Raw genomic sequence first — 25388 nt, 5'->3', positions numbered from 1 at the left:
GCGTGGTTGTTCCCTGTGTCTCTAATGTGTCCTGTAATGTGCTTCCGCCAGGCTTTTGATGTTGTTGGTACTGTCCCGGATTGGCATGTCTTAATACGGGGGGTGGAACTTTGACATCAGCCTGGCTGTAGGCAGATAACGCTGTGGTGCCTGTTGTTTCCGCCCTGGCGGTCGGTGTGGTAAAATGGCTGTCTATCTGAGATCTATCTGCCATGGTCATAATTTGGCGGTGATTACCGCCAGCAGGTTGGCTGTATTACCTCCACTTTTACACCAACCGCCAAGGTTGTAATGAGGGCCATAGTGTCACAGCCAGTGTCACACTGAAACCCGTTCACACACCCAAACCCACAGTCTCACATCCAGTCTTACAACAACACACATAGTTTAATAGTGATGTTAGCGAGATAGTGATTCACTTAAACATCTTTATTTAAAGATCTGCTAGCACACTAATAAGGGACTCATACACTCAGTCAGACTTGTCGGCAGGTCCTGACACAAACTATTTAATCATACAGATAACTACTCCTTAGAGCATGACTTCATCCTACTACTGCAGAGGTTGAGTGTACACTTTTACTCCTACCTTGGTTTGACATTAAAAATACATTTATACATTTTGGAATTCTACTTTTACTAGAAATAATATGTTACACTATTAGATAATCAATGAGACATGTATTTAGTAGTGAACACACTGGAAGAGTTCTTTAAAATGAAACAAAAGGGGGGTCAAGGCGCATCAATACTGCACCTTCTTCTTATGTTCTTTATGTATACTTTACGACACTTTTGGTGCACGGGTCATGAGGGCCAACCCCCTGGACCTCAAATAACCAGAAGGCTCATAACATTGAAAGGGAGACCCAGCACATCCAAGTATCCATTTAATGTCCACAGAACTATTGTCATATATCTTCACAAATCACATGATTCAAAAATAAGTTCTTATGAAATCTTTCTTTTTTATTCATCCACAATGACAATAACTAATCCATAGCCATAGCCAACGCGTTTCATCCTAATGGACGTCTTCAGGGCTATAAAAATATAAACACATAAAATCATATATCAATATAACAACCTTACTTACATCTTCCACCAATTTTAAATATAAAATGTTGTGAAAAAAGTTAAAATCACCTATTGTCATCATCACAATTGTGTCTTATTATTAAGTGAACTAGTGATTTTGTCATACAGACAGACATAAAGAGAAAAAGGATATCAATTTATAGTACAATCTCATAACCATCTGAATTATAAGTCAAATTGTCAATATTGATAAAAATGTTATATAAATCATACTTACAATACTATAGAATTGTTAATTATAACATTTTCCATCAATATCAATTCTCTTATCAATTTCCTCCTCTTTCTTCATCATTTTAAAGGCACCTCAATCATCTTATTATGCATATCTTTTTTAGAGAAATCCAATATTAGAGATATGATTTCTTAACACAATGATAGAATGTATATAGCTTCTTATAGTTTGAAAACTCTATCCTCTTCATGTAAGTTCTGTGGACATTAAATAGATACTTGGATGTGCTAGGTCTCCCTCTCAATGTTATGAGCACACTGGAAGTGTCACGGTTTTCAATGGGCTTACCGTCGAAGCTGAGAGGCGTAGGGGAACGGCCCCGGTTCTGGCAGGTTCTGCTCTGGCCGAGGTAGGGGCGACCCCTTCCGGTAGCCACGGTGCTGTTTGGTAAGAGCAAACCACTACAGTCCGTGCCCTCCAGAAGGAGTCCCGGAGGAAAAACCCCAGTAGGGTAAAAAACCTCCACAGGAACTCCCTGAAACGAAAGGAGGACACCAAGGCATTAGGACTGAAGATCAGGAAGACTGGAGAACAAAGACAGGTCAGGAAACACTGGATACGCAGGAAGAAATCAATCAGAGCGTGACTACCACCAAGGAGTGTTGCAACGCAATGAACAAACAGCTGAATTCCCCTTATATACCCCTAGACAGGAAGTAGGAAACAGGAAGTAGAAATACCACCATCTTGGATTGGGGAAAAGAAAGCAATAGTGAATCAGGTATGTGCGTCTAATAAAGAGAAAACAATGCATGCTGGGCAGAGAGGAAGTGGTCAGCATGCTGGGAAGGAAAAGGCAGGTATAAAGTATCACCATGTGCAAGGGTTCGGTTTTGTTTTGGAGATATCGGTAAGTGGTGAGCAGAGGTAATGAAAAATGCAGGAAACTAAATGTAAAAGCGCATAATGCGCTATATGCGGTCAGGCCTCGGGGTTTCAAGTCCTGCTGCGTCTGCCTTTATGGCAGAACTGAAAGAAAGGGGCGCGGCGAATGCCGCGACCCCTAATCAGGCCCCTAGCACTACCCGCGGGGCCGCGCGCCCGCCACGGCGTCCCCCGCGGGCCGCGCGCCAGCCGCGGTATGAATGACACGCCGCGCTGCGGCGACCTGAGTCTGCGCCCGCGGCCGCAGCATGACAGGAAGAGTTAATTGGTTCCAGTATGTAATGTTAGTCTGTTTTCTGTAGAGGTAAATGTATTTTTCATTTGATGAGAAGATATTTAGTTGTACTGGAAAAAAGAACAATCAACAAATCAGAATGCCTAGTAAGAGAGAAACAAGAAGGAAACAGAGGAATAAATACTACCTATTTGAAACTGACAGTAAAAAGACAGATAAAGTAATGAATGTGGACAAGAAAAAAAGAACAGCTGGTAATAGTACAAAGGATTTTCTTTAAAAAAGTGCAAACTTAAAACAACTAGTCCAATGAAAAGAGGTGTTGTAAATCAAATGAAGAAGAAGGAGGACTACATCCCTGAAAAAGTAGAAAATGTAATACGAAAAGAAATAAGTTGACTTGGAGATAAAGACAGTCTAAGGAGAGAAGAGTAGAAATGTTTCAAACTAGAGCAATACAAAACGTACTAAAAAGATGAAGAAGTATATGAGAAGTGTAATAATTAGGCAAAAGCAAAATATTGAGTGTATAGTGGACAAAGTACTTGTTCTAAAAATGAAACGTTTTATCTTATTATTGTGCAAAATGATGACACTAGACAAAACAGTACTGTGCAAAAGAAAAAAAATAAAGGCTCATTAGCAAAAGTAATTTTTGTAAAACATTAAAAGGTGAATAGCACTGAACCATTTTCAATGAAGAGAGATACTTGCAAGAGAACACATAAGTGCATGCAGTTGACACAAGTAGTCATTGCTATGAAGTGAAGGATGCACTCCCATAGAAAAAGATCAGATAGTTCCTAGGAATGTAGAACAAGTGGCAGCTGAAGAAGTACATGGAGGCATAAACTTGTTCCTGTGTATAAGTGCAAGTGTATCAGTATTTGTACTGTCCAACAGGAATCAGTTGATAAATTGAAACATTTCTAAGAGAATGTTCATGGAGGAGTCTCAAACAGAAAATTCAGATGCTTTAAGAATTAGATCCATGCAAAGTTAGAATATATACTAACTTACAAGGTCATTTATTGGCATGTCTTTCAAAGAAAGTGTGTAGAAGCACTTTAGAATGTTAGTTGTGCATCATTAAAAAATGTGCAATTTAGTTCGGAGACTTTGTTATATATGTTTAGGAAATTTGAATAGAGCTCTGTTACATGGTAGTGTGGCAGAGACTGAGAACGTTTCTGAAGATATTCAGTTCAGTTTCTTTGGGCCTGAAGAAGATAATGGAGAAAATGAGGAGGAGTCTTCGAGACCTGTGGAAGAAGTGGATACATAAATAATAGATAAATACTGAAAAATGTACACAGGAGATAGAAAGATTCAATACACTGTGTTCTGAGAAACCTTAGTATGTTTGTGCTTCTTGTTGCTATACTCTTTACAAACAACACACTTGTAATGTAGTTCTATTTTCTAAAACTGAAGAAAACAGCAATGATGAGTGGACTGAATTTTGTGCATATCTATTTGTAGAAGAACTGTTCAATTTGACAGAAATGAAAGAACATGGAAATATTCTTATAACAAATTAGAGAATGGTACAATGCCAGCTAGAGCAATTCATAAAAGTTTAGAATGTGTGCCAATTCCATAGGGGTGTGCAGAGCTTGTGGAGTCCCATTATGTGCAATTCCGTGAAGTGGTTAAAAAACTCCACAAACTCTGTGGAATTCATCCTGCGGGCAGAGTTGCTTGGCGCACCAGTTTGTACTACCTTTTTCACGTTAGGAAGCACAATTTGCATTCCCACATTGAAAATATCATGCGAACAGCACCATACGGTTCACTGGGCACAGCCATTTTGTTTCCTCTGTCCATGCTAGCAGCAGGTGGCAGGCCAGGGAGTGGTTACGCCCTTCCGGAGTGTCAGTTGCTGTGGGACAGGGTGCATCAGTTGGTTTGCCATGAACAGGACCTGCTCATCCTGCTGGGCATCGAGGAGTCAGGGCTTGGTGAGTAAACGTTATTTTTGTTTTTTGTGTGTGCTTCACCATGCTAATTATTTTTCTAATAACAGTGCTGTCTCTCAGAGGTAAGTTGAGGTTATGTTTATTTAGTATGTGATCTAGTTTGAACTAACAAAACAAGTCAGCATTTCCTAACTGTACTCATGGGTGCACATTTGGGCTGATTATTTAAAAAGCCATGCAGACAGAGACTCCTCCTTTCACCAAAAATAAGATAGTGTTAGTAGTAATATGTAATATCAATGAGTTAACATTCCCTTCTCTGTGACTTTCTTTATGTAGCGTATGCAGTCCCTCCCAATCACAATCTCCCGGTGATGTGAAGTATGATATTGTCATAGTATATATGTATCTATGTGTGAGTACGTGGCTCTGGTATTCTAATCTGCCTGGATTTTTGTCTTTTTAATCACCTAGTTTTTGACCTTTTATGGTGGGAGAGCCTCATAGCTTGGAACTTGCCTACTGTAAACTCATTGTAAAATGAATTCATGTAGTGACCACCAGTGCCTGCCTTTTGAGGCAAGGCTGCTGGGGCGCAGTAAGGATAATAAGCAGCTGGCTTGTTACACGTGGACACATGTGCATACATGTGTGCACATGTGTGAGGGCTGTGCATGGGAGACTCCTGTCATGTGCAGCCTAAGGACTGCTCACACATAGCCTGGCCCAAAAAGGATTATACAGAGTGGGTGGTGACCTGGAATAGATCTTATACTGTGGGTGTACATAGGAAATGGAGAGTAAGTGTGCTTTACTGTCTTGACTGGAGTAGCACCCCATAATATTATCATGGGAAGGGCTGCGTAGGGCACAACTCCAGTTCCCTAGGGGTTACAGACTCCAGGAAAGCACCAATGAATAGTGTAACCTGTATGAAAAGAACACTACTGCAGAGTACAAAAGCATATCTGTACAGCTTATGTGTCATCCATGAATGACATATTTTTCTGACTTAGCTCTGGACCAGAGCTCAGGCCTTTTGTGTCCCTGATGTGCTGGGTTAATTATTTTTCTCACTAGTGGAAGGAACAAAAGCCTCACGCTTTAAAGGAAGCAATTAACAGTGCTAATGTCAGCTCCAAAGGGGAAGGATTTGGGTACAGTGGCTCTGTATCAATCAACCAGCTGTCATCCTGTGCCAGGAAAGGACCTGTCCCAGGCCACTCAACAAAGAAGGGAGTCCAGACCTCTGGAGCCAAGACAGAGGGAGGGCTTCTTTGAAGATTTGCTGGTGGAAGGCTCTGGTTGTGATGTCAGTAAGGGGTAGAGCTAAGACCCCCAAGAGCACATGTGGCAACTTACTCGTGGGTGACACCATTTAGAGCTATCCCAGAAGATTGTGCAGGGAGGAAGAGACAGGGGTGGAGAAGTGATTTGTCACATCAGGATAGGCCAGAGGCACAGCCCACCCCGACTTAAAAGGTCCTGCACAGGGGAGAAAGTTCTCTTTTGGACATGTTGTTGCTGAGGAATCTTGGGACTGGAGGCTGATGCCATGGACAGTTGGGAGGAGCCCACTGTCTGTCCCCAGGACCAAGTACTCTGACTTTGATTGACCCCAGGACCAGTGGGGAGAGACTGGACTCTGCAACGAGTGGTGAGATGTCCGGAAAGAGCAAAGTGGAATCTGGTGCAGGGAGCCTGTGAAACTAGCTCCCTGCTAAATTCATCAACCTTTCAGGACAAGAGGCCTAATAAAGGAGCTCCAGGTGCCTAGGCACAGCTACCAGGAGCAAAATGAGCAAAGGATCATCAACATTGGCCCAACGAGGCCTGAGATATCTTTATTCAAAGGTTGGCAACCTTTGGCCTCTTCTCTGGCCAGCGGTGAAGTGTGTGTGGCTCTGCTTCCAACCTCTAACTTGCTTCCTGGGTAGGCGAGGGCCCAGAGGCTGCCCCAAGATTGTGGCCGATGTGGGGGATCAACGTCATGCTTCCCTTGTGAAAAAGGAGAGCACAGGGAAGTGCCATTTCACTCCCTGTATTATGCCGATGTGGACCCCCCCTGAGGAGACCGACTTGCTGTTAGAAGGCAGGGTATTGTCACGCACCCCCAACAACAATTGTAAACTTGGCCCTGGAACTCATCCAGGGGCCCTGTGTGGCTGAAGACAAGCCGTGGAGAGTCATCTCTCTCCCCTTGAAGATGTGGGAGGGGCCAGAGCCAGAAGCAAAGCCAGGGGACACTGTAGTCCTCCCTATGATAATATCATCCTAGGGTGCTTAGGACCCCATCTTGGTGGCCTGCTCGTAGGCTGCACAGTGAATGGCTGCCTGCCAGAGTGGGCAAGTAGCAGCTAAGTGCCTTCACCCATGCCAGAACTTCAGTGTGCTGACTGGTGGGGAGGAGAGACGGGAGAAGCCGCTCCCAGTGGAACATGTCTAGTGTGGGGGTGTCCGTGTGGCACTGGAGCCCCCGGAAGAGAAGACACTGCTGCACAAGGCCACCAATGAAGTAGACAGTAGAGCAGCTCTCCTCAGCTCAGCCGAAGAGCCACTCATTGCACATGTATGCTGCCAGAGAAGCGCCCCATATTGCCTTGAAAGGCTCCATGATTTGAATGTGAAAGTCACTCATTTTTGGCTTTGGTCACCCCCAGGAAAGCGGGGTCACTTCCAGAAGTATACTAAATGCAAGGGAAGGTGTAGGAGGAGTGCAGCCTCCCCCCTAAAGATTTTCTAATGTCCCCTTCCTCAGTCTCTGGGGACTACAAAGGGATCACCCATCAAGGATACTTATGCTGGAGCCTTTGCTTGGCAGCTGAAGGGGGTTACTTTCACTTGTGGGGGAAGTGCAGCGCTACAAGGCTATGGCCTGCAAAGGGACCATGTGTTTGAAACATATGGAGAAACACCCTCTAGGAGTGAGATTCTGTAATTGCAAGGTCCTTCAGGTACTGAGTAAAATGTACAGTATTTTCCTGTAGAATTGTGCCAATTGAGTGCGATTCACTTTGAGTATGATGAAACAAAGCTAACACTCCCTGGGGGTGAAAGTCTATAATTACCTCAGGAGTGTAATTATGAAGGTGATGCCCTTTAGTGGATTGGTTAAATAGTGTTTCTCAGGTTAACAATGATCTTGATAACCCAGCTCAGTAAAGCATGCCTACAACATACTTTTGCAAATGTTTTGTTTGAATAATGAAACTGGTAACCATTCATTATCAAGGTAGAGATTGCCAGAATTAAATGTTCTCACTGTAAGTCATTGCATATTCAATATTCGTGAATGTTTTCACATATGGTTTGATGGTCTAACGATCACTGTGGTAGAGATATAAAGGACTACGCAATGTCACCCAAAGGTATTTCCATCTGCATTTGTGTATATTTGTAAATTGTTGCATAGTATTGAGTAGTGTGTGGAATAAATGCATGTTTTCTTTTTTTTTAAAGAAAAAGCACATACTGAACAATTAATTATCGAGTGTTATTGTTGCATATTTGTGAATAGTGATTACTAGCCACACCATCTCTCTTGAGTAAGCCTTGGACTGCTCGGTTTTGCTACCCTGTGAGAGTCAAGCACTGCAATAGGGTGTATAGTTCCCAGTGGAGGACAAATGTGGTCCTATTACTGGTGCAGTCTATGTAGGAAAGTACCATCTGGCATGTTACCCCCATTTTCACTGTATGTATGTATGTTTTAGCCCTGTATCACTGGGATCCTGCTAGGCAGGACCCCAGTGCTCATAGTATGTGCTCTGTATGTGTTCCCTGTGTGGTGCCTAACTATATCACTGAGGCTCTCCTAACCAGAACCTCAGTGTTTATGCTCTCTCTGCTTTCTAATTTGTCACGGCAGGCTAGTGACTAACTTTACCAATTCTCATTTGCACACTGCTACACCCATATAATTCCCTTGTATATGGTACTTAGGTACCAAGGGTATTGGGGTTCCAGGAGATCCCTATGGGCTGCAGCATTTCTTTTGCCTCCCCATAGGGAGCTCTGACAATTCTTACAGAGGCCTGCCACTGCAGCCTGAGTGAAATAACGTCCACATTATTTCACAGCCATTTTTCACTGCACAGAAGTAACTTATAAGTCACCTATATGTCTAACCTTCACCTGGTGAAGGTTGGGTGCCACATTACTTAGTGTGTGGGCACCCTGGCACTAGCCAAGGTGCCCCCACATCATTTAGGGCAAATTCCCCGGACTTTGTGAGTGCGGGGACACCATTGCGCGCGTGCTCTATACATAGGTCACAATGGTAACTCCGAACATGGCCATGTAACAAGTCTAAGATCATGGAATTGTCACCTCAATACCATTCTGGTATTATGGGGACAATTCCATGATCCCCCGGGTCTCTAGCACAGAACCCGGGTACTGCCAAACTGCCTTTCCGAGGGTTTCCACTGCAGCTGCTGCTGCTGCCAACCCCTCAGACAGGTTTCTGCCCTCCTGGGGTCCAGGCAGCCCTGGCCCAGGAAGGCAGAACAAAGGATTTCCTCTGAGAGAGGGTGTTACACCCTCTCCCTTTGGAAATAGGTGTGAAGGGCTGGGGAGGTTTAGCCTCCCCCAGCCTCTGGAAATGCTTTGATGGGCACAGATGCTGCCCATCTCTACATAAGCCAGTCTACACCGGTTCAGGGATCCCCCAGCTCTGGTGTGAAACTGAACAAAGAAAAGGGGAGTGACCACTCCCCTGACCAGTACCTCCCAGGGGAGGTGCCCAGAGCTCCTCCAGTGTGTCCCAGACCTCTGACATCTTGGAAATAGAGGTGTTGGGGGCACACTGGACTGCTCTGAGTGGCCAGTGCAAGCAGGTGATGTCAGAGACCCCCTCTGATAGGCTCTTACCTCTCTTGGTAGCCAATCCTCGTTTCTTGGTAGCCAAACCTCCATTTCTGGCTATTTAGGGTCTCTCCTCTTGGGAATTCTTCAGATAACGAATGCAAGAGCTCACCAGAGTTTCTCTGCATCTCCCTCTTCGACTTCTACCAAGGATCGACCACTGACTGCTTCAGGACGCATGCAAAACTGCAACAAAGTAGCAAGACGACTAGCAGCAACATTGTAGCGCCTCATCCTGCTGGCTTTCTCGACTGTTTCCTGGTGGTGCATGCTCTGGGGGTCACCTGCCTTCATCCTGCACTGGAAGCCAAGAAGAAATCTCCCGTGGTTCGACTGAATCTTCCCCCTGCTAATGCAGGCACCGGTCCTCTGGGTCCCCTCTCATCCTGACGAGCGTGGTCCCTGGAACACAGGAACTCTATGCAATTGACTCCCACAGTCCAGTGATCCTTCAGTCCAAGTTTGTTGGAGGTAAGTCCTTGCCTCCCCACGCTAGACTGCAAACCTGTGTACTGCGTGATTTGCAGCTGCTCCGGCTCCTGTGTACTCTTCCAGGATTTCCTTTGTGCACAGCCTAGCCTGGGTCCCCAGCACTTCGTCCTGCAGTGCTCAACCCTCTGAGTTGGCCTCCGGCGTCGTGGGACCCTCCTTTGTGACTCTGAGCCAGGTCCGGTTCACAAATCTTCCAAGTGCCTGTTCGGGTACTTCCGCGGCTGCTGTCTGCTTCTGTGAGGGCTCTCTGAGTTACTGAGCGCCCCCTCTGTCTCCTCCTCCAAGGGGCAACATCCTGGTCCATCCTGGTCCCCAGCAGTACCCAAAAACCTCTGCCGCAACCCTTGCAGCTAGCAAGGCTTGTTTGCGGTATTTCTGCGTGGGAACACTTTTGCAACCTTCATTGCGACGGTGCGCATCTTCCAACCAAAGGAGAAGTTCCTAGTCCTCTTCGTGTCACAGAAATCCAAGCTTCTTCCATCCGAAGGCAGCTTCCTTGCACCTTCATCTGGGGATTTCGGGGCTCCTGCCCCCCTCGGACACTATCGCGACTCTTGGACTTTGTCCTTTGTTTGGGGGGGATTGTGTAGGAAAGTACCATATTGCCTGCCATGTTACCCCCATTTTTACTGTGTGTATGTATGTTTTAGCCCCTGTGTCACTGGGACCCTGCTAGGCAGGACCCCAGTGCTCATAGTATGTGCCCTGTATGTGTTCCCTGTGTAATGCCTAACTGTTTCACTGAGGCTCTGCTAACCAGAACCCCAGTGTTTATGCTCTCTCTGCTTTTTAAATTTGTCACTGCAGGCTAGTGACTAAATTTACCAGTTCTCATTGGCACACTGGTACACCCATATAATTCCCTTGCATATGGTACTTGGGTACCCAGGGTATTGGGGTTCGAGGAGATCATTATGGGCTGCAGCATTTCTTTTGCCACCCATAAGGAGCTCTGACAATTCTTACACAGGCCTGCCACTGCAGCCTGAGTGAAATAGCATCCACGTTATTTTACAGCCACTTTTCACTGCACATAAGTAAGTTATGAGTCACCTATATGTCTAACCTTCACCTGGTGAAGGTTGGGTGCCAAGTTACTTAGTGTGTGGGCACCCTGGCACTAGCCAAGGTGCCCCCACATCATTCAGGGTAAATTCCCCTTACTTTGTGAGTGCAGGGACACCATTACACGCGTGCACTATACATGGGTCACTACCTATGTATAGCGTCACAATGGTAACTCCGAACATGGCCATGTAACATGTCTAAGATCATGGAATTGTCACCCCAATACCATTCTGGTATTGTGGGGACAATTCCATGATCCCTCAGGTCTCTAGCACAGAACCCGGGTACTGCCAAACTGTCTTTCCGGGGTTTCCACTGCAGCTGCTACGGCTGCCAACCCCTCAGACAGGTTTCTGCCCTCCTGGGTCCAGGCACCCCTGTCCCAGGAAGGCAGAACAAAGGATTTCCTCTGAGAGAGGGTGTTACACCCTCTCCCTTTGGAAATAGGTGTGAAGGGCTGGGGAGGAGTAGCCTCCCCCAGCCTCTGGAAATGCTTTGATGGGCACAGAGGCTGCCCATCTCTGCATAAGCCAGTCTACACCGGTTCAGGGATCCCCCAACCCTGCTCTGGCACGAAACTGGACAAAGGAAAGGGGAGTGACCACTCCCCTGACAAGTACCTCTCAGGGGAGGTGCCCAGAGTTCCTCCAGTGTGTCCCAGACCTCTGACATCTTGGAAACAGAGGTGTTGGGGGCACACTGGACTGCTCTGAGTGGCCAGTGCTAGCAGGCGACGTCAGAGACCCCCCTCTGATAGGCTGTTACCTCTTTTGGTAGCCAATCCTCCTTTCTTGGTAGCCAAACCTCCTTTTCTGGCTATTTAGGGTCTCTCCTCTGGGGAATTCTTCAGAGAACGAATGCAAGAGCTCACCAGAGTTCCTCTGCATCTCCCTCTTCGACTTCTACCAAGGATCGACCGCTGACTGCTCCGGGATGCCTGCAAAACCGCAACAAAGTAGCAAGACGGCTACCAGCTACATTGTAGCCCCTCATCCTGCCGGCTTTCTCGACTGTTTCCTGGTGGTGCATGCTCTGGGGGTCACCTGCCTTCACCCTGCACTGGAAGCCAAGAAGAAATCTCCTGTGGGTCGACGGAATCTTCCCCCTGCTAACGCAGGCACCAAAAGACTGCATCACTGGTCCTCTGGGTCCCCTCTCATCCTGACGAGCGTGGTCCCTGGAACACAGGAACTATATGCAATTGACTCCCACAGTCCAGTGATCCTTCAGTCCAAGTTTGGTGGAGGTAAGTCCTTGCCTCTCCACGCTAGACTGCAAACCTGTGTACTGCGTGATTTGCAGCTGCTCCGGCTCCTGTGCACTCTTCAAGGATTTCCTTTGTGCACAGCCTAGCCTGGGTCCCCAGCACTTTGTCCTGCAGTGCTCAACCCTCTGAGTTGGCCTCCGGCGTCATGGGACCCTCCTTTGTGACTCTGAGCCAGCTCCAGTTCACAAATCTTCCAAGTGCCTGTTCAGGTACTTCCACGGGTGCTGTCTGCTTCTGTGAGGACTCTCTGAGTTGCTGAGTACCCCCTCTTTCTCCTCCTCCAAGGGGCGACATCCTGGTCCATCCTGGTCCCCAGCAGTACCCAAAAATCTCTACTGCAACCCTTGCAGCTAGCAAGGCTTGTTTGCAGTATTTCTGCGTAGAAACACTTTTGCAACCTTCATTGTGACGTAGGACATCGTCCAACCAAAGGAGAAGTTCCTAGTGCTCTTCGTGTCACAGAAATCCAAGCTTCTTCCATCTGGAGGCAGCTTCCTTGCACCTTCATCTGGGGATTTCTGGGCTCCTGCCCCCCCTGGACACTATTGCGACTTTTGGACTTTGTCCCCTTGCTTTGCAGGTCCTCAGGTCCAGGAATCTGTCTTCAGTGCTTTGCTGGTGTTTGTGGTTCGTGCAGAATTCCCCTATCACGGCTACTTTTCAGGGTCTTGGGGTGGGTTTCTTGGACACCCTGAGTGTTTTCTTACAGTCCCAGTGACCCTCTCCAAGCTCCCATTGGTCTGGGGTCCATTTGTGATTCGCATTCCACTTTTGGAGTATATGGTTTGTGTTGCCCCTAGACCTATGTTCACCTATTGCATCCTATTGTAATTCTTCACTGTTTGCATTACTTTTCTTACTCTTACTTACCTGTTTTGGGTTTGTGTACATATAACTTGTGTATATTACGTACCTTCTTACTGAGGCTACTCACTGAGATACTTGTGGCATATTGTCATAAAAATAAAGTACCTTTATTTTTAGTATCTCTGAGTATTGTGTTTGATATAAGTGGTATAGTAGGAGCTTTGCATGTCTCCTAGTTCAGCCTAAGTTGCTTTGCCATAGCTACATTCTATCAGCCTAAGCTACTAGAAACACCTCGATTCTACTAATAAGGGATAACTTGACCTGGCACAGGGTGTAAGTACCACAGGGTACCCACCATGAGCCAGGCCAGCCTGCTACAGTCTACACTACCAATGACCCATTTTCTAATACTATGCATTGAAAGAAATGGAGGCTGAGTCGCCCCATCAAAGGTGGTTAAGAAGCAAAGATCACTTGTTGCATTATGAATCAATCCACCACTGTCAACTAGATTGAAAGGAAACAGAGAGTTAGTGGATCATATTGTATCATAACTTTAGGAAGACTGATACTAGACTACCACAATGACAGAATTTGACACACAAAAAGAAGACCTGATATGATAATAAAAACTAGTAGTATTAACTTCTTCTGAGCAATGGAGCTAGTATTTGAAAACTAAATAAAATATCAAATAATGGAGTCAGGAGAAGTGGGCTCAGAGTCAGGAACGGTTGGACGAAGTTGAGCGTTTATGCAACACACAACACAACATGCCTTAATGATGATGATGATGTGGCCTGCGTTGAATATACGTATGTAGTTGTGAATGTAGGCCCATATTTATTTACAGGACCTTTTGTACTACCAGAAGTCATGTTTAGTGTTTAGTCAGTCAGTGCAGACTGCAGGGCCACATTTACAGGACCACATAAATCCACTCTGTGTGGCTCTTCATGACATTGTGAAAGTGGACTGAGTCAACTCACCCTGTGTTAACTCACCCTGTGACAGAAAGGTATGCCATGGTAATTATGGTGGGTGTTCCCATGTAGCACCCATGGCATTTGACACATTCCCACATTTAAAAAGTTTTGTAAACCTGGGAATGTGTCAAAAGCCTACACCTCCCCAGTGGAGGTGGAAAGAGATGCAACAAGGAGAAATACATTTATTTCGCCGCATTTCTTTTCCTTTTTCTATGTGGGCTGCAACATGCAGCCCACATAGAAAAAACAAAACTCCTATTATGATTGTTTTTTGGGAGGAAGGTGTCCCTTCTTGCAGAAAAACAACCATCCCCTAAATGCAGATATCCTTGCAACATGGTTAAGGGGTGTCTGAATTGGCTCACAGAAGCCCATTGTGCGCCAACGCAGGGGATGAAGACAGGAATGTGCCATATCTTGTAGATAAGGCACATTCCTGCCCTTTTTTTTAATGCTGGGCAGCACTGCAAGAAGGCTTCTGGCACTGCCCTGCATCAAAGGTTTGTAAATATAACCCATAGTTTAGGAAATCTGTAATAGGGCTTAGGTGTAGGAATTAGGAAGGTAAAAGTAATAGGTCAACTCGAGTTGAGTTGATCATACTAGGGGATCTGATTTAAAAGTGTACACTGTAACTGTTTTTGCCTCTGCTTGTCAAAATATTTTTAGGGGAATTTTTAAGCTGCTCTTTTTCTTACTTCAGCACGCAATGGGAAGAAGAGGGCAACATTGGAGAAGTGTCCAGGAGGAGTTGAGATTGCCAGTGCTACCATCAGTGCAGATGTTGGTTGATCTGCTGCCCCAATAAGTCTTCCTGTTATAATAATATTATTATTTCTCTAACTTTCACCTCTCCTCATTTTGAATATGTTTTCTTTTAGTTTTACCCTGCCTACCTTTTTTGGTACTGATTTTCATTCTATCTAAGCTTTGTTAAATTTTTGTTATCCCTTCATTTATTTATTTTTCATGTTTCTGTACCTGACTTCCCTCTGTCTGCACTAGCTTTCTTCTGCTTTTTACTAAGCTTAGCTTTCCCTTCTCCCCTTATATATATCTTGTGGCTTGGTTCTTTAATACTAAGAGAACAGTTTTAAGATAGGTACTCTAACAACAAGATTGCACGCCCAAGTCAGCTTTTCTATGCATGTTTGTGGAGGTTTTCTTTGCGTTGCTCATGCTAATTGCATTTGCCAACCAAGACCTTACCATAAGTTCTCCTGGATTGACCAAAGTATTCCACCCTTTTATTGCACTTCAGTGACTTAGCTCTGCCACTCCATTATGAAACATTTGTCGTTGATTTGTTTACTTGGCTTTTCTAACAACCGACTAGGGGGTACATTTATACATTTAGGTGCAAAACTGTACTAATGCAGTGTTGCACCAAAATGTTTAGTACTGGCTTGTGCCATTCCTGAGCACCAGCCGGGCACCATATTTATGGAATATCGCAAGGTGGTGCAAAGGGTGTGCTAGTGTAAAAAAAATGGCGTTAGCCAGATGGGACTGGTGGTATGGGAGAAGGGGGTTTTGCACCAAAAAATGAGGCTGGCTGGAGTAAAAAAAGATGATCTAACCAGCCTAGCATCATTTTCTGATGCAAAACCATCCATACCACATGAGTCCTGTCTTGGAAAAGACAGGAGTCATGCCTACCAACTCATTGGCTAGCACAGGGGATGAGTGTCTCCTGTGCATGGCTATTGCACCCTGTGCCATGCAAGGGGGCCCCCCTCCATAACCAGTGGGCTTGTTCCCCAGCTCAGAGACTGTGACCTTGCACTGCCCAGCACAGACAAATGGGCATGGAACCCCCTCCAGAACCATTGGGCATGTTCCCCAGCTCATAGACTGTGACCTTGCACTCCCCTGCAAAGACAAATGGGCATGGAGCCCCCTCCAGAACCAATGGGCAAGTTCCCATATTCGGCTGAGGTGCACCTCTATCCCCCGGAGGTCCCTGCCCACTTGCAAAATGATGCCCCTGCAGTGTTCTTTCTGGATGACGTAAGGATACAAGTTGGGCCTTGGACTGTGCCCTGTGGCCTTGTGTGCCCTAATTACTTTGTTGTAATTTAGTAGCGATTAGATTAAGCATTATCAGAAGACATCTTGTATTTTGCAACTATTGTGAACATTTTGCGGAATCCATTTGTATTCATGGCAGCCATTATCTCTGCCCCATGCTGCCATATGCTTGCCATGTGCTCTGTCCTACCTTCCTGTTAACTACTCTTGAAAATCTGTCTAGTGGCAAGTTATATTTAGCATCTCCCACTTTTTCACATGCCCAGTAAGATCTGCAGTTGTTAGTAATTAGTAACAGACAGTAATGTGTCTACTAGTCCTTGAAAACTGTTAGCCCCTCCTACCTGTTGACTGTGCATTTCCACATGACCTTATATGTATATAAATCTTGCTTCTATAATTGTACCACCTTCTTTTTAGCCCCTGCATGGGTATAAAAGGACCATGCTCTCTTAGTTCAGTGTGCTACTTCAAACATTGCCAAAGGGTGCTGTTTGAACTGTAGTACCACCTCTTGAGGTTTGATAAACTTTGGGCAGTATTAATACTTTTTGGCGCACAACTGCGCCAACGCAGTTGTGCATCGAAAAATTTAACGCCATTCCAAAGCGCCATGCGGGCGCCTTATTTATGGAATGACGTTAGCCGGCGGAGCTGCTTGGTGTGCGTAAAAAAAAATGACTTACACCAGGCAGCGCCGGCGTTGGGGAAAATGGAGCTTGGACGTCAAAAAATGGGGCAAGTCGGTCTGAGGCAAAAAATCTGCCTCAACCTGAGTTGCGCCATTTTTTTTTACTCCCACCCTCCATTGACATGACTCCTGTCTTAGCAAATACAGGAATCATGCCCCCTTGCCCAATGGCCATGCCCAAGGGACTTATGTCCCCTGGGCATGGTCATTGGGCATAGTGGCATGTAGGGGGGCCCAAATCAGGCCCCCCTATGCCACAAAAAAAAAATATATATACTTACCTGAACTTACCTTAAGTTCCCTAGGATGGGTCCCTCCATCCTTTGGGATTTTAATGTCACTTTCGAACCTAACCCTCTAGTCCAAGGAATATGTAAAGAAGAGGATGCCCATTGGGGCATCCCTCAGCTAGTCTCCAACAAAAGACCAAGGCAGAATAAATCTGCGCGCTTACTGGCCGACATCACACTAGCCCATGGCCTCCGAGCCTGCAACGGTCGCTCACGCTCGGATGTAAATTTACAAGCTACCTTTAGGCGCGGAGGGCTCAGCAGTCGTATTGATTATATACTTCTTGACATCCGACTGTGGAGCCACATGTTTGATATGAGGGTCCAAAAGCAAATTGAGAACGATCACGACCCGTTGATTTTATCGACCAGAGGACTTTTTCCTTCGTTTACTGTGCCCTACTCCAAGAGCCATGCCTCCCAGCTGGCTCTAACTAATAAAAGACGCAACCTAAAATGGGAATCTGTTAATTCTTCCCCTAAACACCTGGCATCTATTTACAACCTGCTTGCCAACCAGATGGAGTGTATGATCCGCCTAAATGAGAACGGGGAGGGTGACAGAGTCTTAGCAGCCCACATTGACTTGTTCCAATCTTTAAAGCATCTTTTTACAAAAAAGTTTCTTAATAATCCTAACAAAAAGCACTGCGCTCCTTGGTTTGACAATTGTTGCAGAGAAGCACAACTGTCTCTCCTGGAAGCAATAAAAGATGGCCATGTTGGGCTGTTAAGAACAGCCAGAAAAGTTTATAAGAAGGAATGTTCTAAGGCACGCAGAAGTTGGGAAGAGGCCAGATGGGTTATTATTTTGGAGACTTCTAAATCTAATGACACATCTAGGTTCTGGAAACTAATAACTGATGACTGTAGCAACTCCCCTGCCACACCTGGCTCCTCAATTCTCTCAGCATCATGGGTAGAGCACTTTGGGCAACTATATGAAGGGCCCTCTGAAGCATCTTTGTGGGCCCCTGATGCCCCAATAAACCATGAGACCACCCCGATCACATTCTCGCTAACCGAAACAAGAGCAGCAATAGACTCATTGAAATAGGGAAAGGCCCCTGGCCCAGACAAGATCCCAGGCGATCTATACAAATCAAGACCAGATATATGGGCACCATATCTCAACCTTATCTGCAATGCTATTGCAGCAGGGGCCCCCGCTCCTCCCACTTGGAAAGGGGCCGAAATAGTACCCATTTTTAAAAAAGGAAATCCGAACATCCCTGCCAATTATCGTCCGATTAGTCTCCTTGATAACTCCCAAAAAATGTATGCAAAGCATCTTTTGCTCCATCTTGAGGAATGGATTATGGAGTTCGAAGCTCTTTCTGACCTACAAGCAGGATTTAGACCTGCAGTGAGTACAGTTGACCAAGCCCTAAGATTCATGTCAATAAAATGGAAGAATGTTGACCTGGGAGGGGTAATCTCTATGTGGTCTTCATAGACCTCAGAGCCGCATTTGATTTGATCCCCAAGAACCTGCTGTGGTCAACATTATCAAACATGGGAGTGCCATCTGGTCTCCTGAAACTCATTGCTCAACTGCATGAAAATACTTTCGCTCAAATTAGATGTGGCCAGGGCGGCGAGTTGACTGACCCCGTAGCTGTTAAAAAAGGAGTTAGACAGGGATGTGTTCTGGCACCCACTCTTTTTTTGCTATATATCAATAATTGCATCCACTACTTAGAGAACTGTATAAATGATTCACCTAAATTGGTTGGGAAAAAAATCCTTTGTCTGCTATATGCAGATGACACAATCTTGATATCTAAATCGCCAATAGGAATCCAAAACCTGATCAACCAATTCTGTGTTTTTTGTAGTGACTATGGTCTGGACGTAAACATTAAGAAAACAAAACTCATGATATATAGTACCTCCAAGAAACGCTCGCGCGTTAGCATAGAAATGAACTCGATTCCATTGGAGAAAGTAGAAGAGTTCGACTACTTGGGTTTCAGACTATCGACCACAGGCAAATGGATGGGAGCCATTGACAAAGGGGCTCTCATTATAAGCCAGAGAGGTGGGGCCCTTGTCCGTAGATCGAGAAAGGCTCCGAGTCCCCCCTTGAACATACTTGCAGAGATTTACAATGTCCAAATCAGAGCAGCGGCCCTCTATGGAGTGGAATTTTGGGGGTCCCACAAAAACCTTGATACTCTGCAAACCAAGGAAAACCATTTCCTTAGACAGATTGCCCGGCTAGGTATGGGCTCACCAATGACCCCTCTAAGGCTAGACCTAGGTCTAAACAGTATCAAAACCACAGCAGCCCTAAGGCCTCTCTCCTATTGGATTCGCTTATGGAAATCTGTTGAACTCGAACCATATAGGCTGGCTATAAGAGAGCTCATAGCCACCCCCCAGGCACTGGAGAAAATCCCATGGCTGAAGGAAATGAAATCTGCCTGGGTCAAAATAGGTTTTCCTTCCTACTGGAACTATCTGGATCAAATCCCCGATAATGCAAAGAAACTTGTCACAAAAAGATATTGGGAGAAAGTTAATGAAGACTCCTTGCACCAAAAAGGGGCGGGCAGGCTAACAATGGAATTTCTCCAATTCAAGCACGAGCCCTGGCCTGAGAACTTCTTGAACCTTCCCATGCCTCCGTACGCCCGTGCTTTATATCTCCAACTAAGATATGGTACACTGCCTATTAATGGTTTTACGGCTCACTGGTCATCTAACATCGCTTCAAATGATAGATGTATCTCTTGCCAAAATTGTAAAGAAACAACAGAGCATATACTATTTTTCTGCCCTCTGTATAAAAGTCCCAGAGGGAGGTGGATCATTCCCCTCTGCAAAAATATGTCATTACATGATAGAGCAAACGCCACCAGAATCTGTACATACGACTCATCCTCCGTGGTAGCTATTACAGTTACCAAATTTTTAGCGGAGGCCTGGTACATCCGGCGTAGGCTTATTGTTTCAAAGGGCATGTGAGCCATCCTGACATTAGTCGACAGAAGGAGTCTCAACTGTTATTTTTTGCCTCTATATGAGGATTGACGAGGGCCAGGTTTTACGGGGAAACAATTGCACACATTTGGTATGTTAGACAGAATTTTATATCCTAGCTTTTATCTTTTTATTCTTAACATTTTAGCCATGTCTTATTTATTGTATTTTTTATCTACAATCAAATACTTAGTCTTGTTGATCTTATTGTTATACTGTCCTGATTACTACTGTTTTTATATTGTTATATTGTTATCTTGTTTTTTCTTTTTTAAACAAATACTATTTTATCATGCATGATTGTTATTTTTGTTACTCAAAATGGCCTAGATTTCTAGACCGAATGAACTTAAATAAAATAAAATAAAATATCATTCACGCAAGGAAGGTGTCCACGCAAAAAAATGACGGAAACTCCAAGATCTTTGGCGCTAGACGGGTCTAACGCCAAAGTATAAATATGGAGTTAGTTTTGCGTCGGATTTGCGTAAAAAAAAACAACGCAATTCCGGCGCAACCAGAGTATAAATATGCCCCTTTGGGCCGTATTTATACTTTTTGGCGCACAACTGCGCAAACGCAGTTGTGCGTAAAAATATTTAACGCCGGCTAACGCCATTCCAAAGCGCCATGCGGGCGCCTTATTTATGGAATGACGTTAGCCGGCGGAGCTGCCTGGTGCAGCGCCGGCGTAGGGGAAAATGGAGCTTGGACATCAAAAAATGGGGCAAGTCGGTCTGAGGCAAAAAAATCTGCCTCAACCCGAGTTGCGCCATTTTTTTTTGACTCCCACCCTCCATTGACATGACTCCTGTCTTAGCAAAGACAGGTGTCATGCCCCCTTGCCCAATGGCCATGCCCAGGGGACTTATGTCCCCTGGGCATGGTCATTGGGCATAGTGGCATGTAGGGGGGCCCAAATCAGGCCCCCCTATGCCACACAAAAAAAAAAAATACTTACCTGAACTTACCTTAAGTTCCCTGGGATGGGTCCCTCCATCCTTGGGTGTCCTCCTGGGGTGGGCAAGGGTGGCAGGGGGTGTCCCTGGGGGCATGGGAGGGCACCTCTGGGCTCCTTCCGAGCCCTCAGGTCCCTTAACGCCTGCCCTGACCAGGCGCTAAAAAATGACGCTAAAGCGGCTGGACGTAATTTTTTTTGACCAGTCCACTCCCGGGCGTCATTTTTGCCCGGGAGTATAAATACGGCGCACATGCCTCAGAGTAATTTTTTAGACGGGAACGCCTACCTTGCATATCATTAACACAAGGAAGGTGTCCACGGAAAAAAATGACGCAAACTCCAAGATCTTTGGCGCTAGACGGGTCTAACGCCAAAGTATAAATATGGAGTTAGTTTTGTGTCGGATTTGCGTAAAAAAAAAGACGCAATTCCGGCGCAACCAGAGTATAAATATGCCCCTTTGTCTTTTATTTCAGTTTCTGTGCCAACTTCTTCCTATATGGTCTGAGGACTTTGTGCAGAGAAGGGCGAACCCCTTGCACTAGTAGGCCTTGCTGAGGCTTACTTCGACAAATTGGCACCCGAACAGGGACTCATCGGTGACTCAGACGCCCGACGGATTGGTTGTGATGAAAGATTGGGATCTCGCTGCGGACGATCAATGCCTGAGGAAACCCTAGTCTTGGCAAACCACAGCATTTTTCCCTTCTTTCTGATTTGACCATCCAGGTGGCGCCGGTCCTCGACTGAGATCCTTTTTGATCATTCGTCGTGCAGTGACCATTTGGACGATTTTAGAACTTGGCAGTTGGAACCTGGCCACCCTGTGATTATTAAGAGCCATTTTACAGCACTTGCTGTGGGTTTTGATGCCTTTGTTTGGAAATGAAGTTTAGCACCACTTACTGTGGCTCTCGTGTTTTTGGTGACTAATAATTTGTGTCCTTTAAATTGATATATAAATTGCAATTTATATAGGCAGGTAATGAGAACATTTTTCTCCAAATATTATTTTGATTTGAACGGCACCTTACGTGCTACTTTGATTATAATACTGAATATTCTCCACTATTTTTGGCATGCCTGTTTTTAGCGCACTTCATAGGATGTGTTGCTTTTGTAATGGTACCAATTTGAGACTGGAAGAATCGCAACCGGCACCCCCAGAGGGGATGCCCAATAGAGATATGTATGTTAAACATGGTCTTTCTTCTATAATGTACAGCACATTATGGAATAAATACACTTGTGCGGATCCTGAGTTACGTTGGCCTATGCATGGGTCATTTGATTTGCGAAAGCTTGAGTATGTGGAACAATGTATGTGTAAGCAAAGGTCTAGGCAAGATATGCTTGACTGTGTACAAATGTGGGAGAAGGAAGTGCGTGGACGAATGAAGCGTGAGCAAGCCTTGCTTGAGAAAGAGCAGCGGAAGAATGTGTATGTGAAAGCATTGGAAATGAGAAAGAAAGAAATAAACGATTTATAGGAGATAGAAGAGAAAGAACGTAAATTACAGGTAATTGGCCAATACACTGTTCGGCAACCTCTCTATCCTATCCTTAATAAACCGCTCAATGATTTTTTGTTACTAGATCGCCCTCCACCTCCGTATGTTGTTCCTTTTGCCCCTCATGAGTTAGCTGAGGACTCTGGTTCGGAGCAACAGAAGTTACGAGACAGTCGCTCTATGTTGCCTGCTGACCATGCGTCTGAGCCTAGATCTATTGCTCGTAAAACAATTTGTAGCGTTGTCTCTGCTTCTGAACTTTTAGACAACATGAAAGGGTGGACGGAAAAGGAGCAGCTATATTTTACTGAGGCATTTGCCACAGAAGTTATTGAACTATTTTGGTAATATTCTGATGAGTTAGAGCCCGATGATGTAGCAGCTGATAGTAAGCAAATGCATGATGGTCTTTTTGTTTTCTCCCAGGTGGCTGATGCAATCAGGCGTTTGATTAAATTATGTGTTGCGGGAGACCGTTCACTAGAGGAGAAAAAGGCCGTGGACGTAGTTGCACGGATATCTCAGACCGGCGGGGTGCAAGTTTTCATCTTCGGAACAGATAAGACAATGATAGTTCATGCGAAACCAATGCGGGAGGCCGCACCTTTGTATGTTCCTCCTAAAGGATCGGGTACAAGTGATGATAAAACTTCTGTTGATGCTAAGGGTTATTTTATTTATAATTGGGTGTATACACCTTGGAATAGGGCAGATGTAATGGCACTTAAAACAGCATTACCTGACCTGCAGAAAAATCCAGCCGCCTTTTATGAGGAAGTTGAGGGAGCAATTAGTTCTTGTACTATGACTTTGGCTGACATTGATTTATTTTTTGGATTGATATTACCGGCAGATATGTGGAGAACTGTTCATAAAGTTGATGATCGTGTAGTTTTTGGGGCGTCATGGAAAGATTTAGAACAGATGGGCAGGGATAGGGAACCTGAGAAAAAGCCGTATCAGTTGATTCTAGATCTTCCCGCAGCCATGTTAGTTAAGTTAAAAACGATTCTTCCCCTAAAAAGATAGATTGGACGGTTTTAGCATCTTGTATGCAAAAGGCAGATGAATCGGTCTCTGATTTCTTTACACGCTTTGAAGAAACATTTCATGATTTTAGCGGCCAGTTATTGTCGATAAATATGTCGCAAATCTGTTACCAGGAATAGTTAGTCGTCTAAAAGCTAGTGAAAGTTCATGGACTACCTCTACTCCAGTTTCTCTTTTGACTATGGATCAGTATTATGAATGTTAGGAATTAGAAGCAAAAGGTAGCGAGGATAAAAAGATTAAAGAATTAAAGACAAAGGTTATGTTGGCTCAAGCTTATGGTCTGCCTTTTAGAGGTAGTGATAGAGGTGGAGGTGGATCTTATGGTTCTTCTTACACTCGTTCGAATTTGTCTGTTGATCAGTGTGCGTATTGTAAGAAATTTGGACATTGGGCTGCCGATTGTCCAGCACTACGTGTTCAGCAGTGTTCACGTGGTCGGGGACAAATGAGAAATCGCTCAGGATATTCAGGGCCTAGAAGGAGCACGAATGATCATGCTAGGTTTGATGCTAATGTATGAAGGCGGGATGGGTTTAACACTTTTGATAGACGGAACCAATACCATATGTCTAACTATGTGCAGCCTGATTTCCACGATTCTGCTTATGCATAGGATTGCCTAGGATGGGGTAAGGAATCAGTTGAAGTTCCAGTAGATCAGAGGGGTCCCTATGTTACAGCACATGTTTTGGGTTCTACTGATCAGTTTCTGGTTGATACAGAAGCTACTCGTAGCGCCTTGTCTAAACAATTGATTCCAAGGGCTCCCCTGTAACCATTACATCAATAGGTTTCGATGGAACACCTTCCCCTAGCCCATTGGCACAACCACTTCCATTCCATGTTGATAAATGTACTGCTCCATGTCCATTTTTGCTTTCTCCAAATACACCAGACAATATTGTGGGTCTTGATATGCTCAAGTATTTCAGGGCTACAATACGATGCTCTCCTGAAGGGGTGCATGTTATTTTGAAAGATAATCATCCTGTTATGGAAAGAGTTTGTCTTGTGAAAGAGGATATTGCATTAGCTTCACTCCCTAGTACTTTGTGGGCTACTTCAGATACTGATGTGGGACAAATGATTATTCCACCAGTACATATTAGTGTCAAGGAGGGAGCTGTATTGCCATGTTTGCCTCAATACAAAATTTCACAGGAGGGCGAAGAAGCACTCAATACGAATTGTGCATGATCTTATTGCAGTTGGAGTTGTTGAGGAAGTTCTGTATAATGTTTGTAACAGTCCGATTCTTCCTATTCTGAAAAAGGATACTGATACTAGGATTTACCGATTCATTATTGATTTACAAGAAGTCAATAAGATGGTGGTACCACAATATCCTGTGGTATCTGACATCACAACACTTCTTACTTTGGTTCCCCCAACAGCAACTACGTTCTCTGTGACAGACTTGAAGAATGCTTTCTTTTCGATCCCTAGTCATCCTGACAGCCGATATTTGTTTGGTTTTACTTTGAATAAACGATCATATAGATTTTGCAGAGTTCCTTAAGGCTATACTGAGAGTCCTAGTATTTATAGTCAAGCGTTAAAACGACAACTTGATTCTTTTGTTTTGCCTGAAGGTGTGGCTCTCATACAATATGTCGATGATATTTTGTTGGCAGCTGATACCCCTGAGCAATGTGAAAAGTGCACTCTGTCCTTACTTTCTTTTCTTGCTTCACACCATCATAAAGTGTCACGAAAGAAATTGCAATATTCTATACCAAAGGTAACCTATTTAGGTCACCTTTTGTCTAAGGAGGGCAGTGCACTTACATCAGATCGTATTCAAGCAATTTTAGACACACCAGTACCCTCTACTCAGAAAGATGTTCGTGCATTCCTTGGTCTTACTTCTTTTTGTAGGCAATGGATATTAGGGTTTTCACACATTGTCAAACCTTTGCTAGCACTTTTGACCAAAGATACTTCCATGCCCGTCCCATGGATAGATGAATGTGAGACTGCTTTCCGGCAGCTACGACAAGCC

This window comes from Pleurodeles waltl, chromosome 5, assembly GCF_031143425.1.
Source record: "Pleurodeles waltl isolate 20211129_DDA chromosome 5, aPleWal1.hap1.20221129, whole genome shotgun sequence".
Classification (NCBI taxonomy): Eukaryota; Metazoa; Chordata; class Amphibia; order Caudata; family Salamandridae; genus Pleurodeles; species Pleurodeles waltl.
This window is presented reverse-complemented; position numbering follows the sequence as displayed.